The sequence below is a fragment of the Carcharodon carcharias genome, chromosome 16 (genome assembly GCF_017639515.1).
Source record: "Carcharodon carcharias isolate sCarCar2 chromosome 16, sCarCar2.pri, whole genome shotgun sequence".
NCBI lineage: Eukaryota > Metazoa > Chordata > Chondrichthyes > Lamniformes > Lamnidae > Carcharodon > Carcharodon carcharias.
This window is the reverse complement of record NC_054482.1, coordinates 52,774,190-52,787,086: the sequence shown is the minus strand read 5'-3', so window position 1 is coordinate 52,787,086 and position 12,897 is coordinate 52,774,190. Positions and strand designations below refer to the sequence as shown.

The window sequence follows — 12,897 nt, the reverse complement described above, 5'->3', positions numbered from 1 at the left end:
ACATATCATGGGGCCGACTGAGATAGAGCCCCTGTCATCCAGCTTCGCTGAGAATACTGAGGACAACATTATGTTCTTGCCTTCTCAATGCTCAGTTCACCATTATACTGAAATTTGGCAAGATGAGCAAACTGTGGATTATGTGACCATGGATCTCTTGCTCCCCACTGTACCCATCTTCACTCACCCACCCTTCCCCTTCTGATTTTCTGCTTTCAGACACCCAAGAACTTCTACCTGTCCAGCCATAGCAGTTCCAGGAGAAGAAGACAGCGGCACCTCCACCGATGAAGTGGCCCCATCGCTTGATCTGACACTTGCAGCCTTCGGCTCAGGTACTGGCGCTGCACACACCTTGGAGGCTGTTATAGAGTTGGGATCAGCACATGGGTAAAGGGTGCCCCATTTGTCAGCTCACCTAAGAGAGAGGTTGCGAATGAGTTCTGCTGCAGAGGATCCAGATGAGGGTGGCATATCAGACAATGAAGATGAAGGTTCAAAGGGGTGGCATAGAGGAGAGTGTTGAAAGGGCATTCACACTAAGGTGATGGATGCATTAACCGGATCATCAGACAGCCACCTCTGACTGTCAAGAAGCTTAGAGTCCGGCTCCGACTTGGCAGAAGGCATCGTGCAGAGCTTGCCCTCTCTCTACAGCCTCTGCTCCATCTCCCTGTCATGCTGCAGCCAAAGAGGCACTGTCACTGCTGCTGCCATATCTGTTGCAGTCTTTGTGTAGACAGGCCACCTAGTGCGCTGCCATACTGTGGGAAACTCACCACAATATCTCTGGAAACATGCCACTGTATTTCCAGACGGTTGACAATAGCAGCGGTTCTTAAGAATCATCTTACTTGCAAGTTGGGTGCTTGGCCCTTTAAATAACACTGGCCTAATTTCACCATGTATTTCAGCAATTGCTTTTAGATAGAGTGATTTCCAAATTCGCTGTCAGGACCTGCATGGCACAAACTAGACATTCTGGTATCACATCAACCGATAGGGCAGTGCAATGTTAGGATAGCACCCCTTCTGAAGCTTCTGGGGAATGCTTGGAACACCCATGTGGGCCCCACTGTAAGAGGCTGGTAGAATGGTGCCAGGCACCCACAGCACCACCATTAGCAGCACTATGGAGAAGAAATTCACAGCTTTATACCACAGTACACCAATTGCTGCTAGCAGCATCAGGTATTGACCGGTCTGGTGTTGGTTTCTTTTCTCTCTCTCCCTCTCACTTTCTGCACCATCTTCCTTTTTTCCAACTTAGTTGGAAATGAAAAGAGCGAGAAAGGGAAATAATTTCCCTGCTGTTTACTTTTCCTATCCTGTAGGGCACACATTCTCTTCAGAGTATGGGACCTAAAAAAAAAGAGAAGCCATTTCTGACTTTTGACCTTTAGCACTCAGTCACTACAAACCATCTGTGGGTGGAGGCCTTCAAACATCTATACCCCCAAATGCATTCTCATGGTTTGCTTTCCCTCCTCTTCTTGGTCCGTCCTTCTGAGAAATTGTCCATCTTTTCCTGTGTGACAAAAGAATGATTGTTATTAGCCCCAGACTGTTGAAGCTGGTAACTATTTGAACATTCTCATCACTTCTCTTATGGAATTCCCATTGAAGTAATGAGCCTTGAATGGCAATCCATGCATTGTGGGATGCTGTAGTGACTTAATTGAACCCTTCCAAACGCAGATGTCACTACAGATCATTAAGTCCACTGGGTGATATCCTTACATTTGTTAATACACTTTAAAGTCAAACTTTCAGCCTTCACAGCTACCTTGTGGTGTCATGAAGCTTGTCCCCCAGTATTGGCAAGGCCTGAGGCTTAGGAAATCGACACTCTCCACCATTGCCACTTTCTTCCATTGCCCGTCTCACCAACCTGGTCAAGGAGACGCACTGAAATGATTGTAGTGCTCCCACTGACACTCTGGGATGGGTTTTGCCACTGGCTTTGGGACTCTGACGTCAGGCCCAAATGGTGGTCCCGAGCCCACATTTGCCAGGAGCAAGGCTGACTCAGCAATTAGGAGGTGACCTATGAATTGGCTGCCTCCACGCTCAGCATTCAATTAAAAACAGCAGGCAGGCTCCCGATGCTGCAAGCCCAGAGAGCTGCCAGATCCAGAGCCTTGGTAGCCCCATCAGGAGAGGTAAGCACTGCTGAGGCAGGTCAGTGGACCAAAAGAGCACCTCAACATGGCTACAGAGCAAGAAATAAACAAAATCTAGATGGGGACATAAGGAAGGAGTGGAAACCCCTCCACTGAATCGGAATCAGCAACAACCATGACCTGTCATGCTCATGGCCCCATCAATGAGGCACAGAACACCCAGCTTTGATGACCTGTCCCACTAGCCTGCTGCAGAGAGGCTACCTCCATTAAGTTACTGGCTTCTGCACGTGGCAGGGGTCTGCTCTGCTGGCAGCAAAATGCCAGTAAGGCTGCAAAATTACTTCTAATTCAGCCCTTAACCAGCGTAATTCGCAGCTTGCCTCCATGATGCAGGCAGCTGATCCTATTCCCAGCCTGCCCTTGGGAAAGATCCACGGTGGTGGGAACGCATCGGAGAGCAAACCCGGTGCAGCTTCCCACTATTTTCCCAGCCCCCACCCTGCACCGCCAAGCCCACCATCACAGGGCCAGGAAATTTCAGCCCTCTGTGGTCATCTTGCTCCTGTATGGTTGTGTTCTGCACCAGCCAATGTATTCATCCATTGAGTGGATAGACACTTCATTTTTTAATAAAGTACTAGAGAGTCATGAAAGACAGCAAATATCATAGCATTGATATTTAATCTTACAAAATTAAAACAAATAATTAGCTTTCAACATAACCCACAGAGAAAAAATGGTCGTTTAGGTCAAATAGCAGAGAGCAGCAATCTTGTTAGAATCACATCTGATTGTCAATTGTCTTGAGTTGACTTTAATAAATCTATTTGATTTTTTTAAGATATATTTTTTCAAGGAACAATCAATTTAAAAAAAATCATTCACTCATTTGGCAACTGCAAAGTAGTCAAAGTCCTTGAGCTAATTTTTTCCCTTCCTGGTGCTCTTGTGTAGACAAGATTGGGTTCAATTGGAATGCCCCTTCCAAACCTGAATAGACTGTCAATACTTATTTACTGCCTAGACCATATGAAAAACAACTATTTCAGAGAGATTCTGGTGTCATCCAATGTCCATGGAATGCCTTTAAGTGTGAGAGAGGGAGTAGGGAACAATATTGAAGGGGCTGATAAAAACTTGAGGTGATTTAATTACATATCAACTTCTGCTGTTTTGTTCTAATCTATCCTCAGTCATTTAGGGTTAATGCATTAATGTAATCATTTGATTCTATTGTAATGATTCTATTAACTCCCAGTTCGGATGCTTTTCAATGTTGCTTTGCTGGTAAAGCCAGGGGGAGATCCTCTCACTGGCACCCGCAGAGATTGCTCTGATCTGTTGCAAATCCTGTTAAAATCTAATTACTTAGGAGAAGCAGCCCGGGAATATTTAATGAGCTCCAACAATCTCTGTGAAAGAAGTTTTGTTCCAAGCTCAAGACAGGCTGCCGGGCTGTACTTTGATTGTGGGTTCATCAAACTACACTGTGTAAAGTTAAAGCAGGCGGCCTTTCACTTCATGTGTCTCTATTTAGGTCGAAAGTTGTAATGACATTATCACCTGCTATTCTGATTTGTGTCAACTAGCTCATTACTTATTTCTGAGAAAGTTAAACAAATGAAGCACTCAGATTTTATTTTAAACATTTAACTAAATGAACTATTTCAATCTGTAATTAATGGTGGCGAAAGAGATGGATTATATACCCTTTTCAATAGTATCATGGTGTGAAACTGTTTCAGACATGATTAAAAAATTCCCTCCAATTATTTCCCTCTTCTGAAGGTGCTGAATCATGCTGAAGGGGGCAGGGAGAATTCCGCACACAACAGCCACACTCCAGTATCGTATCCATGCGGCCATTCCACATAAAGATCTAGGAAGTACATATCAACAGCCATCAGAATACAGTCTTTTCCTACCTGCTAGACTTTGGAGCAGAAGTCACAGGATAGCAATTCTTAATCCTGGAGTATTAAGATCAGTTGTTTTGTTCTTCTCACTGTCCTGCTGGAGATTAACTAACTCAGCGCATATTGGAGATGTGACCTGCAATTGTATGGCTCAGTTTCACACTGGACAAGGTTTAGACCAATTGAGCCATTGGGAGCACTTCTTGATCCATGTTGTTTAGAGGTTGTGCCCAATGTTGTCATAGCTATCTGTATTTATTATTTTTGCCCAAGGTTCAGATCATCTGCTCAGCTGCCTCTACTGCTTCCTCCCTTCTCCTTGCCCACCAAATCAAACCTTCCCCTGTCCGCTCCCTGACCTCATCCATGGGGGGATGCAGGCATGGGGGGCAGATTTTTATGGAGCCCACAAGAGCAAGAAATTTGGTGTACAAGGTGCCTTAATTAGGCGAGATGCAAAATATCAGTTTCCCAACGGTGAGTTAAGATGCAGAGAATAAATCAGTGGCATGTTTGTGACATATCGAGCACTATGCTGGCCCCTGGCCTCAGATTTGTAACACATTTGCATACCATGAATACTCATTATTTTGAAACAGTTTTTAATGAAGTCCTACACTTGAGATAAAGTTAGCAGCTCATGAGAACCTTGCGGCACCCAATTCATGTTCGGTTAAAGTGGGTGTGCACCAGTTGGCTTTGTTCAGTTGTGGGCAAGGTCAGTGGTTTCCCTTGTTTAACTGTACGACACAAGGGAGGGGAGCAGGAAAATGGCAGGTTGCATGGAGGCTTGGGACCAGCAAGAGTGAGTTAGTGATGGTGGGGAGGAACCTGGTCAAGGGCATAGAGGATTGGAAGACGGAACCAAGGGAGGACAGAGGATGGGCTTGGGGCATGGAGGAGTGAAGTGGAAAGGGCCTGAAGTCCTGGGTGTGGTGGAGAGGTAAATGCTGGGGACAGTCAATCGAAGTAAGAAAATGAGGGGCCTAAAGGACAGTATCAGCACTGCCCAAATGTGTGTCTACCTCAGGATGTGGGCTGAGTCCTTACAGGGCTTTGAATTGAGCTATAGAATTTCAATTACCCCCGCTGGAGTGATCTCAGACAATGTCCTTTGCAATACATAGAAGGGAGGGCCAGCTGAGCCTGAACTGAGCAAGTTCAGTCATGTCCCACAGAGTGGCGAGTACAACACTGGACACTAACATCAGCATTCAATAAAGAGTGAACAAAAACACACATTGGCCTGTAATTCTGAGCTCCAGAGCATCCGAACTGGGGGTGGTGCCCAAAGACGTGCTAAGGAACACTGCCCCTCTGCCTCCCCCCACCCAGGAAATCCTCACATAAGGATTGCATGGTAATTGTCCAAGAAGTTCAAACTTCCGTTGGGCAATTGCCCTGCAATGGGAACAATCCAATAATGCAATTTAAATCGCAAACTTCAGATGGCACCAACTGTCATACAGCAATTTAAACCACTTCTAGCTCCTGGGTAACTATTGTACTGACCCCACCGAACCCCACAGGACTCCCCACCCCCCCAAACACCGACAGGACCACCCCCTGCCCCCCACCGACTCCCATCTCCCCCTCTAAACCCGCCCCAACCCCCCAACTCCCACCTCCCTGCCGACCCCAACCCACCCACTAAACCCACCCTCCCCCAACCCTGCCCCCTCCCACCAACGATTGTCCCACAGGACTCCTTTACATCCCTGACCCCACACGGGAACACCCGACTACCCTCCCCTCCTACCTCGAGGGCATCCACCTCAACCCCCACTGACCAACCCCCCCTACTGACAACCACCACTGGCCAACCCCTGACCATCCACACCCTCCACTGACCAACCCCACCACTGACCATGATTTGACCCACTCACTGACCACCCAACACCCAGCCGACCCCACTCCCTGACTACCCAACACCCAGCCGACCCCATCCCACTGACTACCTGACCCCCCCCCACAGAACACCCTCCCACTGACCACACCCCCAACTGATTTACACCCCAATTTACACCCCCCACTGATCACCACCCAACCCTCCCCCACCCACTGACCAACCTCTCCACAACCCGACATGTCTACTGACCAGCCCCTGAACATCTGACCCCACCCAACCCTCCCACTGACCATCACCCCACCACCTGACACCCCCCACAGATCACCCGGCCACCCAACCCCCCCCACCATGCTGACCACCACCCCACTAGCCACTCCACACTGACCACCAAACCTCCCCCATTAACCACCCCCATACCGCCTGATACCCCCTACAAACCATCCACCCTACTGATCACTCAAACCCTCTCACTGGCCATCCACCTGACCACCTGAACACCCCCACAGACCATCCCCCCAACTGACAACCCGACTACCCCCATCTGACCTCCCTCCACTGTCCATGCCCCCTGATCACCCAACCCCCAATGACCACCCAAACCCCCCACTTATCACCGCCCCACTGACTAGCCCACTGACCACCCCCTGACATTCTAACTCACTAATGCCCACCTGACCCCCACGCCCCCTGACCACCCAACACCCCCCCCACAAACCACCCCCCCTTGACTGACTACTTGAATGCGCCCCATTTGCCACCTGGCCCCACCCCCCTACTGATTACCCAACCACCCAACCCTTTTCAACACTCCCACCCCCCAAATCCTACCTACTTACCCAACAAACTTACCTTCTCCCTGGCTTCTCGAAGTGGCTGGACCTTTAAACCTACTTGCTTTGGGGCAGCTAGTGCCATAAAACAGGAGCGAGGCTTCCTTACCTCTAACTCAGCTGCCCTCAGCGACCCCTGCACCACACGGTTCTCACCTGCCCTGAGTTGGAAGGTCAGTCGAGAAAACAACGGTTTCATTTCCAGGTAATTAAGTATTAGCAGATTGGCAATCCAACTCCGGTTGTCACTCCATGGATGTTGGGGGCCATTGTTTCTTCCACAGTAAAGGAAATGTCCCTAACTGCCCTGGAACCATCAGTGTGTGCCAGCCATGAGGTGTACCAGTGCATTTAGCTCTCTGGCTAAAATAGTCTCAATAAATAATGACAATGCACACATGAATAAAGTGAAACCAATGTCATGGGCAATATTTATGAGTGAAATTTAATTTTGAAAAACACCTTTTGTGCTCTCAAGCCTTAAGTTAATGGCAGGAAAGTTGTGGCCGTGATGTAAAGCCTCCCTGTTTGTCTAGGAGGCTCTTTGGTAGCTGCTACATTGTCACCTGAAAAGCTTACCCCAGGCTGAACTGCACATGTCTTGCATGTATGTTGCCAGCACTTAGAACTTTAATTGTAATCATGTGGGAAATGGCAAAAAGAGAGAAAGTGTGAGTGATGCACAGTTCTGGTAACTATGTTGGGAACAGCATGCTGTTGACAAAATCCTCACCCACTTCTTTCTCTAGTTTCTCTCTTACATCCCATTATGTTCTCTCCAAGCATATCCTGTCCATGACACATGCTTCTTTCTCACCTATTCCATTTCTATTAGACTGTTCACCTTCCAACTTCCTTTCCTGGCCCCCATGATACCTAGCATTGTAAAATCCTTCTCATCAGGGACCACTGTCATCACACACCTCCTCAAAAAAAAACACCCTTGACTCCCATGTCTTTGCAAACTACTTCCCATTCCCAAAGTTCCCTTCCTCCCAAATTTCCTTGAGCGTGATGTTATTTCCCCAAATCTATGGCCATCCTTTCTGAACTCTTTCTCCGAATCTCTTCAATCAGGTTTCTATCCCTGCCACAGCAGTGAGTTGGCCCTAAACAAAGTCACTTATGACATCTTCTGTGGCTGTGGCCATGCTGCATTTTCCCTCAGCGCCCATCTCAACCTTGTTGGAGCCTATGACACAGATGATCACTCAATCCTCCACCAATGCCTTGCCTCTCATCCAGCTTAGTGAGATTGCCCTTACTTGCTTTTACTCTTACCTATCTAATCACAACCGAGGTCAGCATCATCACCTTGGCCTTTACTTCATTTATATGCTGCCCTATGGTGACTTCATCTTCAGAGGGTTGAGTATTCACAAGGAAGCTCACACATGCAGCCAGGTCAACCTCTCCACTACCTCCCTCGACCCCTCCACTGTATCTATTCTGTCCGACATCCAGTCTTGCATCCAGAGCTACAATTTCCTGCAGTTAAACATTGGGAATAATAAAACCAATGTCTTTGGCAACTGTTACAAATTCGACAGGTATGTTACTAATTTCATCCCTCCACCCTGGCCGCTGTCTTGGATTGAACCAGACTGTTCACAACCTCAGTGTCCTAATCGATCCTAAACTGAGCTGCTGACCCCAATATTCTCTCCATCAGAAAGACTGCTTACTCCCACCTCCATAATAATATCACACACCTTTGCCCCTGTCTCAGCCAACTGTTGCTGAAACTCTCATCCATACCTTTGTCCCCTGTAGACATTATTATTCCAGGCCTGCTTCCAAGCCTTCATGCTCTACAAGCTGCAACTCATCTAAAACTCAGTTGCCTATGTCCTACAATGCATTTCACGCACCCAGTCCTACTCTCTCATTGCTCCTGTCCTTGCTGACATACATTGGCTGCTTGTTTCCATTGCCTCCAGCTTAAAATTTTCGACTTAAATCGATTTATGGCCTTGCCCCTCCCTATCTTTGTAACCTCTTCCAGCCTCACCAGCCCCAGAAATCTCTGTTATCCACTTGTTATTCTTCCCTCTCCTCACCCTGTCTAAGCCCTTCATTCGGTAATTGCCTCCTTAGATCAATCCATCTTCGCCTCTCTGCTCTCCATTAAAACCCTCCATAAAACCCATTTCCTTGACCTGTCCTTTGGCTAGGTATCCATTATTGTCTGCTTGACCAAAGTACCTTGGGATATTTTTCTATGTTAAAGGTGTTATATAAATGTAAATTATTGGTTGTTGTTGGTTTAATATAACTTTTTGTGAATTTTGTGAATAGCAGAACATTTTCTCTTTTTGACATCCTGAATATACAACAAGCATTCCCAATTTAGCAATAATTTCAGAATAAAGCACCAATATGCCATAGCCTCAACCTTAAATTGGTAGCTGCCATGCCAGTATAACATCTTTCCATTTCTCACACCAGTAACAGTTTGGCCCCTCTAAGTAGGATTCTCAATTATTCATCTACATTGGTCATCAGCACTGTGCCTCTCGTGGTGTAAGCAAAAACCATTGGCTTGAAATGTGCTCTCAGATGGGACAGCATTGACTTGTTGACAGAAATACTGCAACCAGGAAGGAATGAGATGGAAGTATTTGCTTAAAATAAAATTAAGGAAAGAGAAACTTATAGGGGAGCGTGGTGGTTAACACACACAGCACCATGAGTGGTCAGAATATATGCTTCATTCTTCACTATTATAAAGTCCTCCTCTCAGCCAAGAGAGATATTGATGCTGGTCTAAAAGCAGACTCCCTTCCCTGCCACCACAAGCACAGCAGGTTATAGGAAGGGGAGGAGTCAGGAATAAAACAAATCAAAACAGGAAATCGGGGAATGATAGCTGGAGAAGGAAAGCTGTAATAGGGATCTTTTGGAAAGAGGAGGCATTGGGAAGGGTATCCTGGACATACAAATCATCCTGAAGAGCACTGAGCTGAACCTAGAAAAACATAGGGTCAAAAAGAGGAGAAATAAAAGGTTAATGGTCTGATACCTAGATGTTGCATTAGGTTGAAGCAAAGAGAGGTCAGAACTTTATGATGTTGCATCTCATGGTAGCGATGGATTAGAGGCTTTTTTAAGGATTCCGGGTCATAACTGTGATTTTAGCAAAGAAAATGATGGCAAGAAGTGCTGGCAGGAGAAAGTAACAATTGAATGTTTGTGCACTGACCTTGAGGTCTTTTTCCCACAAAATAAAGATTAGCACAAAGTAATAAGAAGAATGTTTTTTGCTTGGTACTCTGGTAATGAACTTGTGCAGCATTTTGCAGCTTTGGGCAAACATTGTCTATTCAGTTCTTTTAAATTTACTGAAAGGAGAAGTTTTTAAATATCATCATAGCAGTTAGATAAGTGAACAGTACATTGAAGTTTACCTGTTCCAGAGAATGAGGGCAGCTGTCACTGATCATCTATTGTAGTGTGTAGAATTAGTAGGAGGGGGCAAACCCTGCAATTTTAAGGTGATTGGAGGCACGTATAGCTATGCTGGAATGATCTCAGGCCGTCCAGACTTATGGCAGCAAAGCACCTTGATATGGTGGAGGTATGAGGTACGTTGCATGAGGAGTCTCAGAGTCATCAGGGAAGTTGTGACTGTGCCAGCTGCTCCATGAAAATCTGCAAGAACAGACAAGCACCTGCCATGTATTAGCAGCGTGGGTGAAGGACACCAGTGTTGTCAACTTATATGTCACAAGGATCTTCCCACATAGGCAACATCACAGGAGGCAGCCACCTTGTTTGCCTTCTGAAAAACTGATGATTCCTATATAATAAAATAATGACAAACTGCAAGATGTTTTAAAAAGCAATTATTTTTACCAAATGTTTCAGTGCATATCGGTGTATATGATCAATGACGGTAATTTTAACTTTTAGCGATATTTAGGGATAATATTGGATTGGCCGTCCATCTGCCCAATTTTTGTTGTTTTCACTGAAGTTAAAGGAAGCAAAAAACACACAAAGCATGTAACAGGCGGCCACTTGGATATTGCCTGTTGCCAAAAGGCAAAATTACTCCAGTGTGTTTTTCTGTTGCATTTATCCTTGTGTGTTAGAAGCTTCTCCATGTCACTTGTGAATGCACCCTACTAATAAGTGCTCCCCAATTCAGGTACTGCACAGACAACAGGCAAACTAAGGTACGGAAGACCTGGATCCTAATGTAACAGTGCCTTGCCAAGCTGCTTCTTTGTTGGAGTCACCATAGCCTCATCATTTTCAGAATAAGCACCTATTGTCAATTGTATCGGGACACATGCAGGCATTGGCTTTTGTATCAACCAGCTGCTTCTATGCTGCTCCACATGTGCTAGTGGTGAAAGGCATCTCTTTATGATGAACACTGATTGATGTAAGCATAAAATAATGGACATCCATGGGGTGTCAGAATCTCTCCTTTATGATTGCCTGAGATTATTCATCAAGTGAGCATTGTGTATGGCTGCATCTAGAATTTGGACTTGAAAACTTTCATAACAGGAATGGGAGCGTTCATAAGGAATGCTGCTACTGTGCCTATGATCACTGTAGTTGACGCTGACATTGCAGTAAACCACATTGCATGTGCCTATTGCTCCAACTAATTACACTAACTTACCCAGTTATGTATAAAAGGATGGTAATAGCTCAGAAGGAGGCCATTCGGCCTGTCGTGTCATGCCATCTCTCTGCAAGAGCAACTCACCTAGTCCTACTCACCCACCTTTTCCGTGTAGCCCCGCAATTTTTTCCCTTCAGATAATTATCCGATTCTCTTTTGAAGGCCTTGATTAAATCTACCTCCACCACACTCCTGAACAGTGCATTCCAGATACTAACCACTTGTGTAAAAAACATTGTCTCCTGTCACCATTGCTACTTTTGCCAATCACCTTAAATTGCTGTCCTCCAGTTCTGGATCCTTCCACCAGTGGGAACAGTTTCTCCCTATCTACTCTGTCCAAACCACTCATGATTTTAAACAGCTCTATTAACCTCCTCCTAATTTTCTTTTTTCTAAGGCCAGCAGCCCCAACTTCTCCAACCTATCCACGTAACTGAAGATCTTCATCCCAGAAACCATTTTCATGAATTTTTTCTGCACTCTCTTCACAACCTTCACACCCTTCCTAAAGTATGGCACCCAAACTAGACACAATACTCCAGTTTAGGCCAGAGAGTGTTGTATACAGGTTTATCATAACGTCCTTTATTTTGTGTTCTATGCCTTTATTTATAAAGTCCATGATTCATATGCCTTATTAATTGCTTTCTCAACCTGCCCTCTACTTATGCCTCCAGGTTCGTCTGCTCTTGCACTCCCTTTAGAATTGTACCCTTTAATTTACGTTGTTAATATAAATGTATTACACAAGATAACTCTTCAACATGGGCCCCATTGTAAATTATCCCCCATTGGAAAGCAGGGACAATAAGAACCATGTATGATTGAGAGGGAGCATTCATCTGGGCATCTGTTCAGTATAAGCTGATCCTAACCTTTTAACACTTTGGCTCAGAGTCTTACACCTTTGTGCTTCCTTCTCAACTTCACAAATATTCTCCTCTTGCAGTCTGCATATTTGTGTTGGTGTCTGTTTCAAGTGAAGGTGGTGATTGGTCTTCAGGTGAAGGGTGCTCTTTGGATGTGCCTTGTATACCATTGGGCTTCCTCTACTAAGTAAATATATGGACCAATATGATAGATATGCTTATCTATTTGTTACTGTATTGCGGTTACATGCACTATTATGTACAGATACCTAATCAGTGAGAAAGGGCATGGTGATGTAATACAGTGTACAAATCATAAAATATATAATTATTAAACCAGTAGTTCTGTAGATCCCCCACCACCACTCCCCAAATCCAAACCACCCCATACTGGTTTAGGCCCTATCTCCCAAATAAAACAATTACTGTGTGTTTATGTAAAGTGCAAATTTAAACAAAATGATATTGACCATGGAAATTCCTTCCTCAAGTAGATTCTGTTTCCAAACCTGCTATATATAATTTGCATAACCCTGCTACTTACTTCCTAAACCTTACAACTCCATCCTTGATAACATTTACCTGAGTCAGTGTATCATTTTCTGTAATGAGTTTTAACCACTGCCACATATATTTCTTGGGGTGCTACTTTCCATTCATTTCTC

At 45.3% G+C, this 12,897-nt stretch overlaps 1 long non-coding RNA gene across 1 annotated transcript; it reads left to right on the top strand.

Moving 5' to 3' along the window:
- Window positions 1-219: 219 nt before the first annotated feature.
- On the top strand, window positions 220-11,648 carry LOC121289315. Its single transcript, XR_005945538.1, has 3 exons — window positions 220-335; window positions 3,915-4,519; window positions 10,872-11,648. It is a non-coding gene; the product is annotated as an uncharacterized LOC121289315 (long non-coding RNA).
- Window positions 11,649-12,897: the final 1,249 nt, after the last annotated feature.